The 24,199-nt window shown below is 39.9% G+C and overlaps 1 protein-coding gene across 5 annotated transcripts in view; it reads right to left on the reverse strand.

Annotated features, from left to right (window-relative positions):
* Positions 1–24,199, reverse strand: part of Spop (speckle type BTB/POZ protein) — an 84,353-nt gene that overhangs the window by 32,649 nt on the left and 27,505 nt on the right. Inside the window, exons 2-4 of one of the 5 annotated variants that reach the window (XM_029566075.1) lie at positions 10,347–10,392; positions 6,132–6,202; positions 3,570–3,644 (exon numbers count right to left, since the gene is read on the reverse strand). The exons of 2 other annotated variants lie outside the window; for them this stretch is intronic. The gene's annotated coding sequence lies outside the window, so the exon portion shown is untranslated. The remainder of the gene's footprint in view (positions 1–3,569; positions 3,645–6,131; positions 6,203–10,346; positions 10,393–24,199) is intronic. 2 more of the 5 variants (XM_029566074.1, XM_029566076.1) reach the window with 2 other exon arrangements.

A 24,199-nucleotide genomic window follows, 5' to 3' on the forward strand; every position in this document is an offset into this window, starting at 1 on the left:
TGACTGACCAAGTTCTCTAATGAGAAATTTATTTTCCAAAGCTTACCAAAATTTCTAGTAGCTCTATTAAATCCTGACCTATGAGGAAAGATCTCCCTGAGTCATATAAAAAATATACTTAAGGGGCTGGAAAGATGGCTTAGCAGTTAAAAGCACTGGCTATTCTTTCAGAGGACCGTTTCAGTTCCCAGCACCTACGTGGCAGCCAACAACCATCCGTAACTTCAATTCCAGGGGATCCAACACTCTCTTCTGACCTCCATTGCATGACATAGGTGCACTTACATATATGCAGGCAATATACTAATATACATAAAAAAATTTAAAATGTATTATATATTATATATATTATATTAATATATATATAATACACACACACACATTCAGAGCTGGATGTTGTGGTGCACTCCTTTCATTCCAGCACTCTGGAGGCAGAGGCAGGTGGATCTCTGTGAGATGGAGGCCAACCTGGTCTACCTAGTGAGTTCCAGGCCCGCTGTGGTTATAGGGACACCCTGTTTCTAAAGTGACCAATATAAGGCCAATAAATACATATACACACATGTCAGCATATCCCTGTCAACTATAATACCGAAGGTAGTATTACTAGGTAAAGACAAAAACAAAACAAAATAAAACAAAAAATAACCAATGGCCATCTCTGATGGGATGCTTCCTAGCAGCACTATAAGATCATGAAGTCACTAACCATTTTTTGATAGAGGAATTAAGTTAATAAATATGATTTCTAACTAGAAGGTCAAACCGTGAAGAGTAGATATAAGTAAAAAAGAAAATGTATCAATGCTGTTTTGATACAAAAAAGATGCTTTTTATTCAGTCTATACAGTTCCCTTTTCAGCTGAATATATATTTCTTTCCTGTATAAACACTTCTGATGCCTCCAGTAAAATTTAAAGCTACTTAAACAGAATTTTTAATCTGTTCCTTTTATCTATCCCCTTACCACCTAACACAGACTGCCTAGAAACTAAGGTATTCATTCAGTAAAAACATTTTGATGAGACTGGAAACACGTCTCAGCAGAGAAGAGGATTGTCTGTTCTTGCAGAGGAACCAGGTTCAGTTCTTGGCACCCACAGGAAGGCTAACACCATTTGTAACTCCAGTTCCAAGGGGATCCGATGCCATCTTCTGGCCTCCGCAGGCATTGCACACATGGGTGCACTCATAAACATGCAGGCAAAACACTCATATACATAAAATAAATACTTAGATGACCCAAACACTTACCTAACTGCATTCAAGTTAATTAACTTTTCTGACTGGGAAGCAGTTAAGAGCACTGGCTGCTCTTGCAGAGGACCTGGGTTCAATTTCCAGGAACCACATGGTGACTAACAACTGTCCACAACTCCAGTTCCAGGGGATCGGCCACCTTCTTCTGACCGCTGTTGTTCCTTTTTGACATGCCTCTAAAATAGCCTTTCAAACAATGCTGAGATTTGCAATGTAATGTAATGTGGGGGTTTTTTTTGATAAATGACATAGGTCCAAATAAATTCCTAGCCTAGAACATCAAATCCCAGTATAGTAAAAATGAGATTTCTGGTTGGGCATAGTAGTAAATGTTTATTCTCAAGCACTCAGGAGGCTGGAGGATCTATGTGAGGTTTGAGGCCAGCCTGGTCTATATGTCAAGCTCCAGGCTAGCCTGTGCCCTATCTCCCCCACCATCCCCCCAAAAGTTTTAAAGCCAGTATTAAGTATACCTTTATTCTACAAAGGAAGAAAGATTGGTTATAATTTCATTTGGAATTACAACTTCATTTTGGAAACACACATCATTTTGAGCTAATTAATTGGGGATAGCCCATAATTAATTTGGTCTAACATCTTAAATAATCAGAATTCTTTCAAGACAAATATAGGCAGATTCCTTTTACAGTAAAGGGAAAGGCCCCAGTAGTTTACCTACGGATTATACTGAGCTAGGCTAGAAAATCTCTGAGAAGTCTAAAGTACAACAGCTTCTGCAGTTATTGTTTAATATTTCATGAGCATTCCTTCATCAATCTAATTTACTTACCCAGAGAATTTTAAAAAATCAATTAGCATAAAGATGTATATCTCAGTCATGCTGAGTTAGCTTTATACCCACAAGTTTTAAAACGATAGGAGTAAGATTGTTAAGATATTAAATTCAACCATGAAACTTGTTTCATATGCCCAAAATAGGTGTGTACTGGCAATTCCAGGTGGTACAACATGATACATAGCATGAATGAATAAGGAATGTAGCGTGAGCTAGGAACAGAGCTTTCTGGCAGAAAACAGGAACTTTAAAAAGCCTACTTCCCCCTCTCTTTCTCTTCATATTAAAGCCTTGTACAGTTTCTAAGTAAAGAAAACCCCCATGTCCTATTTTAAATCTGAGAGACGTATGCCAAAGATGCAAAATATTGATTTAAAAATCAAAACAAAAAACTGTATAAAAGACTTGGGTATACTCATTTTCAAGAAACTAATGTGATCTAAAAGGAGTTTGTTTCTTCTGTTAGATAGTACTCAGTCATATACAGCTTAGGGGGTAATGATATCTTTTTCTCATCACCCAAAGCACAGTTATTACAGGTCATACTGACATCTTTTGTTGCAAGGTTTGAATAAGTTTGAATATTTGGTATAAGTAAACCTTTTGTAGTTCAGTCTAATCCAATGGAATATTAAATACACAGAGCTTTGTACTTTTTTTGTGGTTTGTTGTTTTTTTAACTTAGAGACACTTCTTAAAATGAAACTAAGGACAACAAAGAGTGATCTCAATCAGAAAAAAGGAAAGGGAAAGGTTGGGGTTTCTTGTATGTTATCTGGTTCATGATCATGTGGATGGATACAGAGAGCAAGAGCGAGAGTGAGAGAGATCTATGAAAAGCAGGGACTGGAGAGATGGCTCAGCAGTTAAGGGTACTGGCTGCTCTTGCAGAGGAGCTGGGTTCAATTCCCAGCACCCACATGGTGGCTAACTGTCCATAACACCAGTTCTAGGGTATCAGATGCCCTCTTCTGACCTCTGTGGGCATTGCATGACATGGGTACACTTACATATATGCAAGTAATACACTCATACAACACTTACATATATGCAAGTAATACACTCATACACATAAAATAAAAATAATACAAAAAAAAATTTTAAAGGTATGGTGGCACTTGCCTTTAATCCCAGCACTTGGGAGGCAGAGGCCGGTGGATCTCTGTGAGATCGAGGCCAGGCCAGCCTGGGCAACACAGCGATTTCCAGGCCTGCTGTGGCTGGTTACAGGGAGACCCTGTCTCAAAAAGACCGGAAAAAAAAAAAAAAAAGCTACACAAGATCCTGAGGGCACTGGTTACTCCCATGGAAGGAAACTGGACCCAGGTATGGTTCCCAGCATCCACATGGTGGCTAACACCCATCTTTTAACTCCAGTTCCAGGGGATCTGATGTCCTCCTGTAGTCTCCTAGGGGCTCTGCACCTCCATATTACATGCACTTGGTACACTTATACACATGCTGGCAAAACACTAATACACATAAAATAAAAATAATTTTAAAAATTTAAAACCTTATGAACAGCTGGTCAGATGGCTCAGCAGGTAAAGGTGCTTGCCTTGTAAGCCTGATGACCTGGGTTCAATCTCTGGAAGTCATGTAAAAGCAAAAGGAAAAGGTCGATTTCACAAAGTTGTCCTCTAACTTTAACATATAGAGTGTGTCTGCACACATAAACACATGCAGGCACACACCATATATACACAGACTCAATAATAAAATTTAAATCCATAGGAAAGACAAGACACAAATTTTTCAGCGGCTTCTACCACTCTGGGTAAAATCAGCCTTCTTGTCCTGACCACCGTGACGGTGACGCTCAGCATACCTCTCCACCTCATGGTAATATGCCTTTAAGTTTGTTGGCACAAATCACTTTTGAGCACACAGATGCTCTCCTTAGCCCAGAAAGCTCTTTTTCTTGAACTTTGGTTTGTTTGTTTACTTGTTTGTTTTTTTACAGGACAGTGGGAAGAGCTGAGAAGGGATCTCACTCTATAACCCATGCTGGCCTGGAACTCACTATGTAGCCCAGCCCGCCTTCAATTCTCAGTGATCCTGCTCTAGCCTCCCAAGTGCAGGGATTACAAGTATGAACCAGGCCACCTGCTCCCTCAGGTTTTCATAACTGGCTCATTCCTGTCATTTAGGTATCCTCAGAGATATCCCCAACCACCCAATCTGAGGCACTCCTTACTTCTAAGCCTGTTTCTTTCACCTTATTACCCTCTTTTTTTCTTTATCACCACTAACTGAAATTATCTTGCTTCTGTTTCATACCCATCTATTCAGTCTTCCCCAAAAGAATTTGTTCCGTGAGAGAACAGCATCTTCCTGTGCCACCAATGGTAACAGAACATGCACTCAATAAATATTTGTTCTATGAACCTGTTGTTGAATAACTAGACTCCTCTTTGTGATACATTTTTTCCCTAGTGAGTTCTAGTTAATAAGTTCAACTTCATGAACTAGTGAATAAATTTAGATATGGGAACTCTGTATACCTTTTTTCATGTGTATGTGGTATGCATGCATGTATGTGTGTTTACATGTGTAAGTGCATGTGTGTGCGCTTACATGCCTGTGTGCATGCGTGTAGGCCCAAAATCAATATTGGGCCTCTCTTCAACCACTGTCCATTTTATTAAGGCAAGGTCTCTCACTGAATCCAGACTCTTGCAAATTCTGGAGTCTAACTAGTCAGCTTGCCCTGAATCCTCTTCTAAGTCTCCTGAGTACAGGGATTACAAGTGGTCACAACCTGTCCAGCTTTTACATAGGTTCTGGGGACACAAACCCTGGTCCTCACACTTGCATGGCAAGCACTCTACCTCCCCAGCCCCTTAGGCATACTTTCATAACAATAAAAGTTAAAAAGTATCATTCATTTCATTCATAAAAGATTTGTTAAATATATGTTAAAGCTATACTCTGGTTAATTTTTTTTTTTTTAATCCCAAAGAACAGGAGAAAAGGGAAAACTGCAAGGATACAAGGAATTCCTGAGTCTACAAGATGATACAGAGACCATTTCCTAGAAAAAGTCTTATAGAAAAGTACCATTACAGCAGCTACCAGAGAATCAGTCTAAACCTCTAAGCTATTTTAAATTAAATTCTCTATAATAAAATTCCAATATATTGATCAAATTGAGGCAGATGGTTAGCATTTACTTAGATTTGAACTATAATTTTCCTATCTGACATTGATTTCCTTAAAGCTGACACATGAAAACAAAGATACTTTAACATGTGCAAACACATATAATGATAGAGATATCTATGTATCTAGGCATTTAACTAAGTTTTCCTAGACCAAGCTAAGATGTAGATTTTCTAATTAATGGTCAAAGCCACACATGGTGGTGTGCAACTATAGTCTAAGTTCCTTGTGAGGCAGAGGCAGGAGGACCAGTTGAGGCCAGGAGTTCAAGGCCAGCCTGGACAAGGTAGTGAGACTCTCATCTCAAAGAGTTAAACTGGTTTTCAAACTATTATATATAAATAAACCTCTGAAGCAAAGATGGAATCTAGTGTACAAGGCAATAACTTTAAGATTTTCCTAGTTTATAGGTATTTCTTAGGCAAGCATAGATTCTGAGCTGCTTGTGAGAATTAGAAAGGTGTTTGTACCTAACAGGCTATTTTTCCTTTTTCTCCAAGTACTATAGACTAGAATTTTACAGAAATAGACTGGCTGATAAAGTTCATGCATACAAAGTTAAGCTGGCAATGAACAAGAAGGCACATGAAAGACTGTCAAGTCCCAGAAAGTAGTAGGTTAACAGCAGAATGCTCTGTCCCAATGACTCCCAAACTTCAATGTATGCTGGGAGTTTACAGCCTTACTGCTCTTCTTAGACATTATAAATAACTACAAACTGTCCTTGTCTCTAAGGAGAACTAGTAGCCAGCTCGAAGGTTAAAATATGGAATAATTTTCATTTTGAATACAACTCTTCCAGATAGCAAAGAAATAAAAAAGCAGCAAAGTTTATTGCCAATTTAAGAGTTTGAAAATGATTTCGTTCCCCTAAAATCTATCCTCCATTTACAAGTTGTTGATGTAAACATACCTGCATAATTCTCTATCCAAAAATAGGACCAGGTAGAAAATGCGTCTCTGTTCCAAACACAGAAGTTCATCCTGCAAAGGAGATGCTGTTCAACTGCCTTGTAAGACTGCAACTCCACATATGTTGGAAAGACTTTTGGAGGTTTGTCCTGCTACTTAAGTATAAATAGCTATACAACAAAATACATGCACATAACGGCATACGAGGAAAAAAATTCTGTCTTCACTTGAATGGGGATCCAGCAGAATACACCAGGGTCACAATAAGCACAGGTTTTACAAGGTCTGGGTTAATACTATCAGGTGATATGGTGCTGTTGTTAATTACAGAACCCCTGCTTCGAAGAAAAACTCCACTAGCTGCTTCAAAAAGTAGCAGATAGGGCTCATCAGAATAAGCTTCACCACACATCACTTTCAAATCTATCACTTGGGAAATGTCTAAAATGGAATGACATGAATTCAAATCAAGAAACAAACCTGCTTATAAAGCAGTTGTTCACTTCAAAGTGGGTCTCAGTTCCAAAAGAAACCAATCTTTAGAAATGTAGAACAGTAAATCAAACAATCAGCAATGATTCGATTCTCACAAATTAAGAGTCAAGTGTTGCCTCCACTGAACGGCTTGAATAAATTCTCCAGAGCCACACCTGGGAAAGGTGAAGATTTTAACATCTCCCACATGTCAAAGATTTTTCCAATAGGTAGAGAAAATGTAATTATTCTAAACAAAAGCTAGGAAAGAATCAAAAGAATGATTTTTTTTAAAAAAGAGAGAGACAGCCAGGGCTATAGGGAGACCCTGTCTCAAAAAGACCAAAAAAAAAAAAAGAGAGAGAGAGAGAGAAAGAGTAGGAAGGGAAGAAAACTCTATGGGTAAGTAGACTAAAGTTAGTTAATACTCCCAAAGCTCAAAACAAATAGAATGAAAATAAAAACATAGATTTTTAGAGGCTGGGCATGGTGGCGCTCGCCTTTAATCCCAGCACGCAGGAGGCAGAGGCAGGTGGATATCTGTGAGTTCAAGGCTAGCCTGGTCTCCATAGCGAATCCAGGCCAGCTAGGGCTACAGGGAAACCCTGTCTCAAAAAGACCAAAAAAACAAAAACAAACCAAAAAAACACATAGATTTTTAGTTTTTACGGTCATGGTTGAAGGGAGAGCGTAAAGATCTTTTAAGATTTATTTTGACTGCGTGCATGTAAGTGCACCCGTGTGTGTGCAGAGGCCAGAAAAGGGCATCAGATCCCCAGGAACTGGAGTTACAGATGGTTGTTAGCCACCATGTGGTTACTGGAAACCAAAGTCAGGTCTTCTGCAAGAGCAGCCAGTGCTCTTAACCAATGAACCATCTCTCGAGCTCACACCCCCTTCCCACTTTTTTGTTCATGCAAGCTCTCACTACATAGCACTGGCTGGGCTGGAACTAGCAATGTATACCAGGCTGGCCTCAAACTCACAGAGAGCTGCCTTCCCCTGACTCCTGAGTGCTGGGATTGAAGGCAGGTACCACCATACCCAGCAGGAGTTTTGATTTTGTTTTTTTTTTTTTCATATATGTATATATTTGGGGGGGACTCCTACATAATCACCATGCATGTGAAGAAACAGAGGACAATTTAAGGGAGTCAGTTCTTTCCTACTGTATGGGTCCTAAGGATCAAACTCAGGTCATGAGGCTTGGGGACAAATGCCTTTATCCACTGAGCTATCAGGCCTACCCAAAACTTTATACAATCTAAATAGTAAACAGATGGAAATGTTGGTTCTAATACTACTTAAGCTTGTCCAGCCTGCAAGGAATTAAGAAACTGAAGTCATTTCATGAAACAAATAGAGCTTGTATAACTCCACAGAATCCTCTGGTCTTCTAGAAGCCAAATTTAACAGGTGGTTTTCTTTGGTCATTAATAGTTTAGTCAGACTATTTAAAAATATTTCTTGCTGACCAGGCACATTGGCCTATGCCTTTAATCCCAGCACTCAGGAGACTGTGGCAGATAGATCTCTATGAGATCGAGGTCAGTCTGGTAGAGTGCTTTCCTGGCATACAAGAAGTCCTGGTTAGATCTCCAGCACCACAAAAACTGAGCATGATAGTACATGCCGCCTCTAGCCCCAGCACTTGGGAAGTGGAAGAGAATCAAAAGGTCATCTTCACACAGCTTAAACCCAGTTCCCAGTCTGGGATATGAGACACTGTCCTGGGAGAGAGAGGAAGGTAGAGACAGGAGAGAAGAGAGAAAGGAAGAGAGGAAGGGAAAAGACAGAAAGGAAAGAGGGAGAAGGATAGGGAAAGGGGGAGAGAGGAACAGAAGGAGAGATGTGGCTCAGTGGGTAAAGTCCCAGGGACCTGAGTTGGAATCTCCAGCATCCAAGTAACCCAAGTAAAAGGCTGGGCATGGTGGTAAACTCTTGTAATCCCAGTCCTGGGAAATGGAGATGGGGGTCCTGGGGCCTCATTGGGCAGCCAATCTAGCCAACCAGTGAACTATGTTAATGTTAAGGACCTAAGTAAACTAAATAGAAAAAAGGAAGAGCAGAAGTTCTCAGTCTCAAGTATACATTCCAAATTCCTGAGTGAAGGAGAAAGTAAAACAACACAGGCTGAGAAAACGGGAAAGTTAGACAGAATGTCTATCTTAACAGAGTGTCCTTAGCTCCTGATAACCTGTCATAAGTTAAAAGTTCAAAATGCAGTAACATCCATTTTACCCAATAAGACTGCAAAAATATACACAGAGATCTGAGACAAAACTCTCACAAAGCACAAGGTAAAAATTTTAAGATGGTGGCCAATTTTTTTTTTTTTTTTTTTTTTTTGAGACAGGGTCTCCCTGTAGCCCCAGCTGTCCTGAACTCACTGTGTAGACCAGGCTGGCCTTGAACTCACAGAGATCTGCCTGCCTCTGCCTTCTGAGTGCTGGGATTAAAGGCGTGAGCCACACACCATGCCCGAAGATTTTATTTTAAAGTTACATATAAAGAGCTGAGTTCTAAGGTACAACACACAAAGGCAAAATGCTCAAAATCAAACTCCTTTTACAGAGTAAAAAAAGCCTACGCATTGCTTACGGTATTCCATTTTATAAACTGTAATCCCAACCCTTGAAGAGCTCTTGGGAGAAAAATAATCTTATTCTAAGGTTTCCATACCAAGTATTATCAAGCCTGATTACAACTTTAAATCCAACCTGGAGTAGTGGTATATGCCTATAATCCTAACACTCAAGAGGGCTGAGGCAGGAGGATCATGAGTTCCAGCCAGGCTTGTGTTACATAGTGTGACAAGGTCTCAAAAACCGAACAAAATAAAATTAAATACAAACATGTTTGCTCCCCTCCACCTTTTCCTAGTATATAGTAGTTATCAGAAAACACTGAATAAACAGTTTTTGTTTAGTTCAGCAGGTATATTTAGAATAAAACCTTTACTGAAGTCACTTAGAAAAATGTTTCTTTGGAGCCTGGTATGGTGGTACACGCCTTTAATCCCAGCACTCGAGGCAGAGGCAGGGCTCTATATGAGTTCAAGGCCAGCCTGGTCTAAGCAGTGAGTTCCAGGCCAGCTGAGGCTACAGGGAGACCCTGTCTCAGACAAAAAAAAAAAAAGTTTCTTTGGGTTGGGCTGAGGAGATGGCTCAGTTAAGTGCTTGCCTTGTAAGAACAAGGTCCTGAGTTCAATCCCTAGTATCCATATATAAAAAGCCAGGCTGCACGGTGGTACTCACTTGTAATCCCAGAACTGCTGAGAGGCAGAGACAAGAGGATCCCTGGGGCTCTCAGGAGACCCTGTCTCAAAGGAGGTGGACACTGTTTCTGAGGATGACACCCAAGGTTGTCCTCTGGCCTCCACACCCACATTAAAAAAAAAAAAAATCCTGAAACTTACATGCTTGCCTTACGACTTCAATCTAACCTCCTACTTGCACTTAACGAAGCAATAGAGTGTAGTCAAGATGAACATCTTTAGTCAGGTAAGCATTTCTTTCCATCTTATTCTGCTTTATTTCTCTTGATCAAACTACATTTAAAATAAAACTACACAGCCAGGCGTGGTAGCGTACGCCTTTGATCCCGAAACTCTGGAGGCAGAGGCAGGTGGATCTCTGGTCTACATAGTGAGTTCCAAACCAGCTGGAAGACCCTGTCTCAAAAAACACTAAATAAATAAATTAAATAAATAAATAAATAAACAAACCTACAAAGAACTCACCAAGTCAGTAGGAAAACTCTAATTTGTCTTGTCTAGCAGGAAGTCTCTGTTGGAAATAGAGATGAATTAACTGGGTTCTGAATCTCATACAAGTCTTTGGCTGATCTTAAAAGAGAAAAGCTCACAAAAATCAGGTGATATATCTGCTTGAAATGACTGATAAAATGCATTTACTAGGCAAAATTACCATTCTAATATCTTATTTCTAGCTCTGAGTGATGACCTTTTAGTCATCTCTCAAAAAAAGATTTTACTTACAAACGAAAGTCAGAAAAATCTGAGCTAGTTCTAATGATCTTGCTTATGAGTAGAGCAAAGATGAAATAAATCACTTGCCCTAAATCACTTATATGAGTGATCATTTTTTGCCAGCTCCCTAACAAAATGTTGAATGAATTACTACTACAAAGTGTTCTTGTAGACTAGCCCTTTAAAAAAGATGCTGTGTGGCTAAATTGCACAAAGCAAGACACTTTTAAACAAAGGTATTTATCCTATGATTGCCACAACAGAAGCAGGAATAAGTGGCTGGATTTCTAGAAACAGACCTAGGCAAGGATAGGTAGAACTGATGCTTTTTCCTTTTTGTGGAGAAATGAAGCACTGTGTAAATCAATGGTTAGCCTTTGAAATCTCTTGAAAATGTGAACACAAACTTCAATAGACTGACTGAAATCACTTTCTCTTAGATTATAACAGATGGTGGTAAACCAACTATGGTTACTAGTAGGAACAGAATTAGCCACCACCCTAAACTACTGGTGCTAAAACAGGGCAGCCTTCATCAGATAGCATAAAATAAAACCTACAAAAATTCTACACAGTTCTGTCAAGAGAGCAGCAGTCAGGTCAAATCCATTCAGCAAATAGTTGGTGAGCACCTATAGAGGTCCACCTGCCTCTGCCTCCCCAGTGTGCACCACCACGCCTGGCAGGTCAATGATATTTAACTACAGATCTATATAACAAAATGGATGTGAAAGTTACATAGTTTTAGGTTCTGAAAGAAATCAGAAGAAAACTACAAACTACCCAGGCATGGTGGTACATACCTTTGATCCCAGAGCTCAGGAAGCAGAGGTAGGCAGATCTCTGTGAGTTTAAGTCCAGCCTAGTCTACACAGGAAGTTCCAGGACAATTAGGGCTATACAGTGAGACCCTGTCTCAAAAAACAAAATGAAAAATCCACACACTGTGTTATTCCATCCACACAAAACTTAAAAATAGACAAAAGCAAACCACACTGGTGAGGACTCAAAGAGAGGCAAGCAATTATCACAGTGTCAGAATCTGGCTATCTCTAAATAACAGTACGGATTAGGAGGTAGCTGGACACAGAATGTTTCCTCTAGGTGCTGGCAACAATGCATTTTTAGGCATCTAACTGATGATTATATAGATATTTGCTTTTTAATCAATCTTTAAACTATAAGCTATGTTTTATTATTCTACATCATGTTTCCTAAAAAATGTTTGAAACATACATTGTTAAAATAACACTGGAGTAGACAGATATCTAGCTACTATCCAGAAGGTCTTACACACACACCCCTTTGATTTTTCTTTTCTGAGTTTAGGACTGGAAACTTGGTAATAAAGCAGGGCTATACAGGAATTACCAAGGGTTATACACTTACAGACAGAATGTCCTGTCATACTTCCTTTTTTTTTTGGTCTTTTTGAGACAGGGTCTCCCTGTAGCCCCAGCTGTCCTGGAACTCACTATGCAGACCAGGCTGGCCTTGAACTCACAGAGATCCACCTGCCTCTGCCTCCCGAGTGCTGGGATTAAAGGTGTGCACCACCATGCCCAGCCCATACTTCCTTTTTAAAATTTAATTTTAATACCTAAGATCTGTTATTTTAGGGAAATTTTCTCACTGACATAAATGTCTGAATCTATGTATGACTTAGTACTCAAATTATATAAGAAGAAAAAGCTTCTGAAAAAGCAAAAATCAGGACACAAGTATTTTTTGGTTTGCTGGATATAAACATGGTTGAGGGAACCTCAAATCACTCCTGTCCGACCCTGAGTAAAAGCCACAGTCTGCACAATGGCCCAGTGGGCCTTATACAACCTGTACCCTAGTGCCTCTTTGGTCTCATCTCCAGTTACATCTCCTAAGCTCTCTGTTCCAGCTGCACTACTTTGTTGTGACAGCAGGCCCATTCCTGTCCCAGGGCTTTGTGCTTACTGTTTACTGTCTGGTAACTTTCTCTAGCTGGCTAAAGGGATTTATGGGGCACATTCCCTCATGACTGCTGATTCCTTCCTTTATTGTCATCATCTGTGAGGGCTTTCCCTGATACCCTTAAAATATAATACTCTCACTAGGCTTTGGTAGTATACACCTTTAATCCCAGCACTCAGGTGGCAGGGGGAGATATATCTTTGTGAGTTCTACTAAGCTGAGGCTATAGGGAGACCCTGCCTTAAAAACAAAAAACAGGAGTGGTGGCGAACACCCGTAATCCCAGCACTTGGGAGGCAGAGACAGGCAGATCTCTGAGAGTAGGCCAGCTTGGTCTACCTAGTAAGTTACAAGCCAGTTGGTGCTACAGGGAGACCCTGTCTCAAAAAAGACAAACACAAAAACAGAATTAAACAAAAGTGTAATCCTCTTTCCCTACAGCCACAATCTTACTCCTGCTTCATTATTTTTTTATACTTCGCAAAGTCATCTAGCATATTGTATTTTTCACAATCTGTTTCCTGTAACTGAAAAACAAACTATACAAAGGCAGATTTGTGTTTCGTTGCTGTACTCAGACACATGAAAGGCCAGAAACAAACCTATTTAATAAATGACTTAATTTATTTTTCCTTCTGGACTTCCAACCTTAAAGATTCCACAATAATTCTGAGCATAAAGAACAGAATGTTTGCCAAGCATGGTGGCACATTAGTAATCCCAGCACCTGGGAGGATGAGGCATGAGGATCACGATTTTGAGGGCAGTCTAGGTGACTATAGTACAGTTCAAGTCCAGCTTGGACTACATAGGGAAATCCTGTCTCAAAACAAACAAAAAAGATCAAAATTCACCTCTCTATAAATTAGTAAAAGTAACTTTATTAGTAAGTTTTAGGTTTACAGTTTTAATAGGTTACAGACTTACAAAAAGTTGATTATAAGTGTATTTTCCCCTAACAAAGGTGCAATACCTTTATTTATTTAATTTATTTATTTACTTACTTATTTTGGGTCTCTTTGCGACAAAGTCTCCCTTAGCCCCAGCTGGCCTGGAACTATGTAGACCAGGCTGGCCTTGAACTCACAGAGGTCCTCCTGCCTCTGCCACCCAAGTGCTAGGGTTAAAAACATGCGCCACCACTCCCAGCATAAGAATATTTTTAAATTTATTTTTATGTGTATAAATGTTTTGCCTGCATGTAAGTGCACCCATGTATGCAATGCCCAAAGAGGCTAGAAGAGGGCATTGGACCTCCTGGAATTGGAATTACTGATGGTTATTAGCCACCTTGTGGGTGCTGGGACCCACACCTGGGTCCTCTGCAAGAGCAGCCAGTGCTCTTAACCACTAAGCCATCATTCTAGCCCTGCAATACCTGTTTGTAATAATAATGCTCTTGAAGGCAAAAAGAGGTAAGAACTCATATACTGTCAATGCTGTGTAAACTGACAGACCTATTATGAGAACTACCTGACATAACACTAAGACTGAGTGCTAATTTTATTATTTTTGTTTGCAAAAGTGAAGCACATTTTTTCTTATAAATTTCTTTTTGAGAATTTCATACACAAGTACTGTATTTATATCATTTCCACCCCTGCTTCCCTGCCAAATCCCCCAATTCCTCCCACATTCCCTTCCCCCTCAATTTCTTGTCCTCTTTGTTACATACACACACATAAATAAATAATGTACTAAGTCTATTTAATGGTGCTCCTGTATAAGTGTGTTTAGGAGTGACCACTTGGGATTAAATAACCCATCAGGGGCCTGGTCCCTGGAGGAACTGATTCTCCCTCTCTCGGCAGCCATGGATTGCCTTGGAGCTCTTCATCTAGAGGTGGGACTCTGTGAAATTTCCTCCATCCATATTGACTTACTGTAAGAATTTTTTTCTTAATTATATTCAATAATTTAATATTTTTATAATTTTAATATTTTCTTAATTATTTAATTTAAAATTATTTAATAATTTCTTAAAACAAAGTTATTTTTCCATTAATTACCTATTTGTGTGTGGGTGTGTGGTATGTGTAAGTATGCACATGCCACTGGTGCATGTGTGGAGGTCAGAGGACAACTTGTAAGACCAAGTTCTCTTCTTCCACAATGTGGGCCCTGGGATCAAACTCAGGTTGTCAGGCTTGGCAGCAAGTGCTTTTACCAAGTGAACATGAAGCTGGCCCTTAAGAACAAAATTTTTTATGTCATATTTTTATTGCCAGGATTCTATTAGAAATCCAAATGAAATGGCCCAAAAGGATGACTATAATTATCACACATACAAAAAAAAAAATTACTGAAGAACTAAAAAGTTTCATAGCAATTTCCAGAGTAGAAAACTCCATAGTGTTAGTGTTCCAACTAAAACATAGTATTTTTCTAAAGAAAGACTTAAGAACGTATCTTTTAAAATGGAGAGATGGCTCAGCAGTCAAGAGCAAGTACTGCTCATGCAGAGGACCTGAGTTCAGTTCCCAGCACCCATGTTGGGAGACTCACAACTACTGAAACTCCAGCTCCATGGGGGTCTGATGCCTCTGGATTTCATGGGCACTGCATTCACTGCTATACTCCCCACATACACATCAAAAAGGGAAAAAGGACCATATCTGTGCAGAATACAATCTGAAATGTGGAGCCGGGCATGGTGGTACACACCTTTAATCCCAGCACAGACAGGCAGATCTCTGTGAGTTCAAGGCCAGCCCTGGTCTACATAGAGAATTCCAGGTCAGCTGGTGGTTACAGGGAGACCCTGTCTCAAAAACAACAAAAAACTGAAACGTGCAGTTGATGTGATAAGGAGGAGGTAACCAACTTCATTCCAGCTCAGCAGTTACCATGGCATAAGAAGAGAATTCATTAAGCAAAACTCTCTGGTGGGTGACATGAGGTATCATCTTGAGTGTACAGAGAGCATCTGAACTTTGTTTATTTTTCACTTTTGAGACAGGGTCTAGCTATATAGCCCAGACTCACCTAAAACTCTCTACTCTCCTTCAGCCTTCTAAGTGCTAAGATTACAGGCTGGCAAGAAGCCTACCTGCACTTGTACTTTTGATGGAATACTTCATCCCTGTTAAAATCAGAGTAAGCCTAGATTCAAGGTACTTTCCAACTTATGACCCGAATCACATCCCAAGATGAGAACAAATCTGAAAATATACACGCATCTAGAACTCTGGTTCTATTTACTACTGTGATTTCCATTTTAAGGTCTTACTGGTTGTTTAAAAAAATATGCAGCATATAAATTCTCCCCAAATTCTTAAAGATAGTTCATATGAGACAGGTGGCTGCCCAAACTAGTTGTTAAAGGAAGTCCTACCCAGACACTTGCAAACTGGCAGCGTGTGTTACTACAGAAGAGTCAACAGTTTTCATTTGTAACACTTCCAGATCCCAAATGCTGGAAACTCTGAACAGGATCAAGGTTTAAAAGGGGAAAACATGCAGGGTAAAAATTAAAAATATACTCAACCTCTCAGTAATGAATAAAGCACAGTACATTAAAGACTCTAGAGAAAAGTTTATAAGTGAAAACCATTGGTCACTGAAATATAAAGTCCCTTGGACAAAATTTATATGCACTAGTTCTAAACTAGTATCAATGTAAAATAGAATATTTAAAATATGCTACCTTTGGATGTAGTACTTACAAGTCATTAAATCTGACAGAGGCAGAGGGATGAGGAAAATCGTCTATAATTAAGATTATTAGAATTTTTTTTTTTCATCTTTTTGAGACAGGGTCTCCCTGTAGCCCCAGCTGGCCTGGACCTCACTATGTAGACGAGGCTGGCCTTGAACTCACAGAGATCTGCTTGCCTCTGCCTCCCAAGTGCTAGGATCAAAGGCATGGGCCACCACGCCCAGCATCGAATACTGGTTTTGTTTTTTGTGGGGTTTTATTTTTGAGTGAAAGGCTCTAAAATTTTCTTTCCTTTGGATTCCTTTTAGAATTTGATAAATGTGATAGCATTACACTTTAATATTTCATATTAATAACTTATTGACAGCCCAAGAAACTATTAAACATCTGTATCTGGAGCATGCTGAATTTCTGAGGCAAAAAATTATACGAACTGGGTCAGAAATCACTAAATAGTCCTACCTTTAGTGAGTTAAAGTATTCAAGGAGTTAAAAAAAACAGCAGCTGGGCATGGTGGTGCATGCCTTTAGTCCCAGCACTTGGGAGGCAGAGGCAGGCGGACCTCTGTGAGTTCAAGGTCAGCCTAGTCTACATAGTGAGTTCCAGGACAGCTGGGGCTACAGGGAAACCCTGTCTCAAAAAGACAAAAAAAAAAAAAAACAGCAAAAGATTTGGGCATGGTGGCACACGCCTTTAATCCTAGCACTTGGGAAGCAGAGGCAGGAGTCTACATAGAATAAAATTCGTTTAATAACTATGAAGTTTATGGAAAGCAGGTATTGGATATGAGACAATAAAAATGTAAAATATTAAAATGCAAAGTTGTCAACATTTATCAAATTCTACAAAGGGTCCATAAAGAAAGAAATTTTCAGAGCCTTTCACACTAGCAAAAGAGGACCAGTATTGCAAATTATACATTTTCCTCATTCTTCCTTCAAATAATGACCATAAAGTGTTGGAACAAGTAGGATATGTTAAGTAAAACTTAGGACAAAATCAAACAAATCCAAAACACTAGGGAAAAAGAAAGGAATGAAGAGGCGGTGCACCACTGACAACGCCCCCCCAACCACCAAAAGGGATGTCTATGAAGGCACATCTCTGTGAGTTCAAGGCCAGCCTGGTCTACACATCAAGTTCCAGGCCAGCTTGGGGCTACAGGGAGACCCTGTCTCAAAAAGACGCCCCCCCAAAAAAATAACAAAAAAACAAACCAATCAGAGTAATATTTTAAATAGACAATAAGGTAGTCTGAGCCTACCGAAAAAGTCAATGAATCTAAACATCTCATTAATGAAAATCCTGTGTTAGTAAAGTACCTTTCCTGTGATTGATGGGAATTACACAGCATTGAGGTTAAAGAGTATAAAGAGACTGGCTTTACGCATTTTAGCAAAAAAGCACTTACTAATAAAAATAATGCTCAGTGACCCAATGTACCACTAGAAGGCTGGAAATCTTTAAAAGGAGCAGTTCTCAAAAAGCACCGCCTCATTCCTTTCCCTACCTTTACCCTGAAAAGAAAAATCCTCTCCCTGGCTTTTATTCATTTCCCCCTTAAAGACTAATCTTTCCTCTAATGACCTCTAATTTTAGCATATGAAAACACAAAGACAGATTTTCCAAGAACATTTAAGACCTTGGTGGGGGAGGGGTCAGACTTTGCTTGAAATAATTTAAGTCTTTTTTTGTTTGTTTTCAATGCTTCTCCTTGTTTGTTTTCAATGTTTACGGTGGTACACCCCTTTGATCCCAGCAGAGGAAGGCAGGGCAGGTAGATCTCTGAATTTGAGGTCAGTCTAATCTACACAGTGAGTTCCAGACCAGCCAGAGCTATATAGTAAGACTGTCTTAAAAAAGGAAGGAGGGGAATAATTTAAGTCTTTTTTTGTTTGTTTTCAATGCTTCTCCTTGTTTGTTTTCAATGTTTACGGTGGTACACCCCTTTGATCCCAGCAGAGGAAGGCAGGGCAGGTAGATCTCTGAATTTGAGGTCAGTCTAATCTACACAGTGAGTTCCAGACCAGCCAGAGCTATATAGTAAGACTGTCTTAAAAAAGGAAGGAGGGGAGGGGATCTCCTTTTTAATTTTTCCATTTTTATTGTTTTGTCTGCGGCATATTTGCACTTTTCATTTCTTAAGGGAAAACATACTTCCAAATAAACCAAATAAAATCTCACTCCACGGGGCTGGAGAGATGGCTCATTGGTTAAGAACACTGGCTGTTCTTGCAGAGTATTTTTAAAAGATTTTTTTTTAATTCCAGGGGCTGGAGAGATGGCTCAGCGGTTAAGAGCACTTGCAGAGGACCCGGGTTCGATTCCCAGCACCCACATGGTGACTACGAACAGCATGGCAGTTAACAGGTGTTCATAACTCCAGTTCCAAGGGATCTGATGCTCTCTTCTGACCTTCACAGGCATTGTACAACACGGGTGCACTTAAACACATGCAGGCAATACACTCATACACATAAAATAAAAATAATAAAACATAAAAAAAAAATTCCACTCCAGCCCAAAGGTAAAATAAAAGAAGGAAAAGTTAAAAGAGAAAGCTGGGCATAGTGACGCACACCTTTAGTCCTATCACCTGGGAAGCACAAGCAGGTGGATCTCTGTAGCCAGCCTGGTCTTCATAGTGAGTTCCAGGCCAGCTGGGGCTACAGGAAGACCCTGTCTCAAAAAAGACAAAAGACAAAAAAAAAAACAAAAACCGAACCTTTTATTGCTGCCTTTTATTTTAGGAATATGGCTAGGAATAAAGTTCTGATTATCAAATATGGGAATAAAAATCAAATGTACTTATACATTTTATTCTAGCACTTAGATTTATCCAGGGTCATCTCTTACAAATCAATGTGGCTATGAATTATAAAGCCACTTGAAGGGGTCTGTAAAATTGAGCGCTATAGTAGAAACCACTTCAACACACACAGCTATGATGCAATCTATCCTCCTGGTCTCCTAAATATTTAGTCTCTGTAAGGACTCCTCAAAAGTAGAACTGTGTTCAGTACTTGGTGGCTTCAGTCCTGTTTTCAGAGCACCCTGACACTCAAGATCTTATTTGGGATTTTTACCAGCACTGTGAAGCATGCTCAACAACTATTTTACAGAAAAGGAAATAAGCCTCCAAACTGCCTTGGTCACATGGTTATTAAGGAGCTTGAGTTAAGACTGCAAGTTGTTTTTGGTGTTTTTGAGACAGTCTCCTTGTAGCTCCAGCTGGCCTGGAACTCTATGAACAATGCCCAGCTTGACTGCAAGTCTTTTAACTAATCTAATACTTTGCAATCCTTTGACTTTCTTTTGCCTTTTTTTTTTCCCCTCCCCAGAGCTGAGGACCGAACCCATGGCTCTACCACTGAGCTAAATCCCCAACCCCAGACTTTCTTATTCTTAGATAAGGTTATACTATTTTATTTAACATGCCAAAATTGGGAAAATATCCCAGAGAAAGTACATTTATATACTTCAGTTTATAATTGATTTTTTTATTTCATTTTCTTTTTCTTTTTCAGAGTCTCATAAGCTCAGGCTAGCCTCAAACTCAAAGGCCCTATGTAGCTGAGGATGGTCTTGAAATCCTGATACTGGTGCCTCAGTCTTCTCAGTGTTAGAATTACAGGCATGTGCCATCATGCCTGGATCAATTTTATCTTCGTTTAGCTACTTTGCAAAAGTGGTCTTTTGATTGGAATGAATTCTGAGCATCATTATTAATGGGAGCCTCAGCAAGTCACTGAGTTCATACTGGCTTCTAAGACCAGGCCCTGGGAGCAAAAAGGGACAGAATGATTTTCCATGCGTTAACATTTCATTCTCGATTTCTTTTATATTTTATTTTTTTATTTTATGTGTATGAGTATATTGCCCACATGTAGGTAAGTGCCCACGGAGGACAGAAGAGGCCGTCAGATCCCCTGGCACTGGAGTTATGGACAGTTGTTAGCTGCTATGTGGGTGCTGGGACTCGAACCCAGGTCTTCTGCAAGAACAACCAGTGTTCTTAACTGCTGAGCCATCTCTCCAGCCCTCATTTTCAATTTCTGTACAATAAAGTGTCTACTCTTCTAACCTGTCAGAATAATATTCCAATCTGTTTCCAGGAAATCAGTATCTTTCCTCCCAGAGTCATCTACTGTTCCTTTGCAACAAGAATCAAAAAGTATAATTTCCACTTCTTTCTTTCCTTTTTCTTTCTTTCTTATATTTATTATTATTTATGCCCACAGAGGACAGAAGAGGCTGTTGGATCCCCTGGAACTGTAGTTATAAACAGTTGTTAGGTGCCATGTGGGTGCTGGGATTCGAACTTGGGTCTTCTATAAGAACAGTCAGCGTTCTTAACCACTGAGCCATCTTTCCAGCCCCCTTTCTTTCTTTTAAGAGGGTCTCATTAAGGCCGGGTGTGGTGGCCCACGCCTTTAATGCCAGCCCTTCGGAGGCAGAGGCAGGTGGTTCTTTTTGAGTTTGAGGCCATCCTGGTCTACATAGTGAGTTCTAGGCCAGCTAAGGCTACGGGGAGACCCTGTCTCAAAAGGAAAAAAAAAAAAAAAGGAGGGTCTCATTATGTAGCCCTGGTTGGCCTGGAACTTACTATGTAGACCAGGCTGGCCTCCATTTCACAGAGAACCACCTGCCTCTGCTTCTTGAGTACTGAGATGGAAAAGGCATGCACCACTATATCTGGCAGTTTACATAATTTTACTTTTTTTACTCTTTTTGAGACAGGGTCTCTGTAACCCCAGCTGGTCGGGAACTCACTATGTAGACCAGGCTGGCCTCGAACTGCCTGCCTCTGCCTCCTCAGCGCTGGGATTAAAGGCATGGGCTACCATGCCCAGCCCAATTTCCATAATTCTTAAATCATATTATTTTGAGGTATCCAACATGACTAAAGTACTAACTGGTGCAATCTTCATCCCAGTCGTCCAACCCCTGTATTTTCATATTCTATTAGCAAGTCCTATTAGCTGCCCTTCTTCTTAATTTATTCTTTATTATCCAGTTCTATTCAAGCCGCCAGTTTTATTTTACCTGAACATTACCTGGTTCCTCACTGATCTCCTAAGCTTCCTCTGCAGCCCAACTCAAAGCATCTTAATCTCACAAAATTTCCCTATACAATTATTTAGGTCTCTCTTAAAAAAAAAAAAGTAATCATTATGCTTTTGTCTTTATCTTTGTCTCTGTCTCCTTCCACCTTGGGCTCCAGGGATAGAATTCAGGTTGCCAAGGCTGTTCAGCAAGTGCTTTTATCTGTTAGCCATCTAACCGGTCATTTCCCCACCCCACTTCAAGAGGTCACTAGTTTATTAGTTAGAGATCCACAGCAGAGCTCTTGCCTAGCACGCCCAAGGCCCCAGAAAGAGTGGAGAAAGGGAAGAGGAAAAGGCAGGCTAATGTTTCTGATCACTGAATCTTATTCTACAGGCTGTATTTCCTTTCAACTAAAGAAAAACAAAAACTAATCATAAAGGGACTGAGAGTTCTAAGAGCTTTTTTCTAGGACAAGAAATTGGCTTATAAATGAGGGGTGAGAATGGGGGAGTGGCTTTAGCAAAGAAGAAAAACATGAGTATTTCTGGAGATGAAGATCTAAACAATATCAGCTATCTCAATGAGCACCTTACATGGTAAAAATTGAGAGATTTTGCCAACACAATCTATTTTTTTCAGAAGTAAAAGAGTAAATTAATCTGAAGAAAGTAAAGGAAGTTCTTTATGATTAGCCCAGTCTCTGAGGGTAAATGGACTGCACCCAGAGCACTCTATACTATGCCGGCACATAAGAAGGCACTTCATAAATGTCTAATGAGCAAAGGAATTACAAAATCAAACTAAAGATATATCAAGCCAGATTCTTTTGTTCTACAGATCAGGAAACTGAACTCCAAAGCAACTTACTGGCTTGCCCAGTGTGACATAGTTCACACAGAAGGCCAACAACAGAATTGAGACCACACAGTTATGTTGGAAAAAGGAGGTATTAGGCTGAAGAATTTCCAAGTGAATAAATGAAGGACAAGGCACTAATGAAACACAATCTGACCACACCTAAGAACACTAGATTCAATTTGATGGGTAAATTAAAACTGTACAGGAAAGACTCAAGCACGTTACTAGTTACCCATTAAATTACAGAACAAAAGGACCAACCAATTTTTCTGTTACCAGAAGATACTATAAACTAGAAAACAAATACAACATTGGCATCCCCTAACCTAGCTTTCCAGTCTTATTTAATGTGACCGCTCAAATTAAGTCAACTGTTAAGTTGCCCAAGCCCACTGGCTACATCCATAACCAAAAGTAGCTTTAAAAACCAGATTCTTCCCTAAGGATATGGAATTATAAAGATAAATTTGTAAATCTATTTGTTCTTGACCCCAATAACCCTTCTTCCCTTTCAATTCAACTATATCGTTATTGACTAAAACAACGTCTACATAATTTGATTCTGATGTTCAAGATGTAAAAGAGCTTACTTTCTCAAAACTCTTCTTCCAAAGCAGACTCATCAGCTCAACTGAATCATCAAATATTTAGAGCTCCCATTTGAAATAGGCCTATGATTCACTTATATTTTAGAAAAATAAGTTTTCCCCAGTCATAAGTCATAGAATCAGTAAAGACATTTTTAAAATGTTATTTTTATTTTATGCGTATGTGTGTAAGTGCACCTCAATGTGTGCAAGTGTACCCATATTGTGCAATTCCCACAGAGGACAGAAGGTGATAGTGGATGGATCCCCTGGAACTGGAGTTATGGACAGTTGTTAGCTGCCATGTGGGTACTGGGATTCGAACTCAGGTCTTCTGCAAGAACGGCCGGTGCTCTTAACTTCTGAGCCATCTCTCCAGCCCCAGATAGATTAAAAAAAAAAAAAAAATCCTAAATCCAACAACTAACCTTAATAAGTAATTGTGTTCCTATTTTTTGAGCCTTAAAGTCAATCAACCATAAAAATATTTATTGAACGGATTCTGAATGTCAGTCCCAGAGTTAGGAGAACTCCTACCTTCAAGAACTGAGAGCTTTTCCTCAACATATCTTTTCCTCTTTTAAACATTTTCCTAACATTTTCTTTTCACTTTCCCAGTGAGCTTTTATTAGTTGCTGCATCATAAGTCAGGGTCCCAGGGTAGGAACCATCATATACTCAGGTACCCCTTTACTACCTGGAGAGAAGGACAGAGGACAGAAAACAGAGAGGACAGGAAGGATGGAGCCAGATCAGACTGTCCCAGGAAATGTGCTTCTACCGGGTGGTTGTCTCAGGCTGGATCTGGGGCAGAAGGACTTGTAACACACCAATACCACTCACACAGAGTCATCACTTCCTTTGCTTTCTGGCAGTGGTGTAAGTCCAGGTAGTTCTGCCAGCAGTTCCTGGTCTGGTTCTGGTTTGGGAAGTATCTGTCAAAAGGAGCAGTTTTATAGTTCTTGGTTTCAGTCTTGATGTCTTCAGCCATGGTGCCAACTCTTTTTGTTTGGTTTTTGGTTTTGTTTGTTTGTTTTGGTCTTTTTGAGACAGCATCTCCCTGTAGCCCCCAGCAGGCCTAGGACTCCCTATATAGACCAGGCTGCCCTCGAACTCACAGGGATCTGCCTGCCTCTGCTCCAGAGTGCTGGAATTAAAGGCATGCACCACCATGCCTGGCTGGTGCCAACTCTTAAAGTCGCCCTAGAGGAGTGTAAGGTCAATGTGGGCTTAGTAAAGACCTTTCTAACATTTAAAAAATTCTTTTGGGGGCTGGAGAGATGGCTCAGCGGTTAAGAGCATTGACTGCTCTTGCAGAGGACCCAGGTTCAATTCCCAGCACCCACATGGTGGCTACGAACGCCAGTTCCAGGGGAATCCGAAGCCCTCTTCTGACCTCCGCAGCACTGCACGACATGAGTGTACTCACATACATGCAGGCAATACACTCATACACACAAAATAAAAATAATAAAATATTTTTTAAAAAGTTTATTTTTTTAAT

This window comes from Nannospalax galili, unplaced genomic scaffold, assembly GCF_000622305.1.
Source record: "Nannospalax galili isolate Female #2095 unplaced genomic scaffold, S.galili_v1.0 scaffold95, whole genome shotgun sequence".
In the NCBI taxonomy this organism is placed as follows: Eukaryota; Metazoa; Chordata; class Mammalia; order Rodentia; family Spalacidae; genus Nannospalax; species Nannospalax galili.